The sequence below is a fragment of the Chinchilla lanigera genome, unplaced genomic scaffold (genome assembly GCF_000276665.1).
Source record: "Chinchilla lanigera isolate Chin_1 unplaced genomic scaffold, ChiLan1.0 scaffold00126, whole genome shotgun sequence".
NCBI lineage: Eukaryota > Metazoa > Chordata > Mammalia > Rodentia > Chinchillidae > Chinchilla > Chinchilla lanigera.
This window is the reverse complement of record NW_004955527.1, coordinates 2,612,238-2,613,342: the sequence shown is the minus strand read 5'-3', so window position 1 is coordinate 2,613,342 and position 1,105 is coordinate 2,612,238.

The window sequence follows — 1,105 nt, the reverse complement described above, 5'->3', positions numbered from 1 at the left end:
GTCTCACGGAACAAAGCCTTTCCACAGTCTCTCATCCTCCTCTCCCTCTCCTCTAACGCCTCCCACTAAGTAAACTCGCAGAAATCTAGTCCTCTGAAGTCTCGTGGTTGTGTTTCACTCATTTTCACATTTCAAAGTAACTGCCCCCGTGGAGCGTTTGCTAAGTCATTGTACTAGTATCTGACATGCTCTAGAACTCACCCTCACTACGTCCTGTCAGGGAGTGGTCCTTCCAGGGTGTTAGAGGTGGTCCTGGGCTCAGGGAAGTGAAGTCAAGGTCAGAAAGAAGACACAGAACAGGCAGAATGCAAACCTGAACCTGTCTACACACGCTTCACCTTAGGATATGTCAAAACACTAAATTACAGCAAAATTATAGATCTCATTTTGCTGTGTAATTCTAGAGTTAGGAACTTCATTCCATAAAATAGAATGAGCTTTTTCATGAGTTGAGCAAAAGAGGTTCGTTTTATGGTCAGAAAAGGGCTGAGGAAAGGAGAAGCTGGAAACAACAAGCTGATTGTCGTCTCAAAGTCGCTCTCCTGGTAAAAGTGAAAGCAGAGGAGATGTCCATTGTTGGCCCAAACCAGCCTGTTTTGAAATTTTCAATATTCGCTCCTCCCCCCCCCCCCATTTCTCAGAAGTTCAGATAAACAACCTGGTTTCAGCTTGGTGGCAAAAATCTTAGCACGAGTGACTCCATTTTGGTCTGTTGCGTCCTAGTATAGAAATTCATATACAGCCAGAAAAGAATTGAATCCGCAAGGAAAGTAGCACAAAAAATAAAGACATCAGAATTGTGGCTGGAGGCAACTCTGAACAGAAGCAGGCCTCAGAAAGGAGAAGCAACCCTGTCTCAAAAAGACAAAAAAGAAGGGAAGGAAGAAAGAAAACAGGAAGGAGAAACAATAGCAACTTCTGCATGCCTCCCTAGAGATAAACAGATATTTAAGATTATACTATTGATCTGAGCGTGGTGCCATGGTGCCGCATGCCTGCAATCCCAGCACTCCAGGGGCTGAGGCAGGAGGATTGCTGCGAGTTCCAGACCAGCCTGGGCTACAAACTAAGCTCAAGGCCAGCCTGAACTGCATAGCAAGACCCT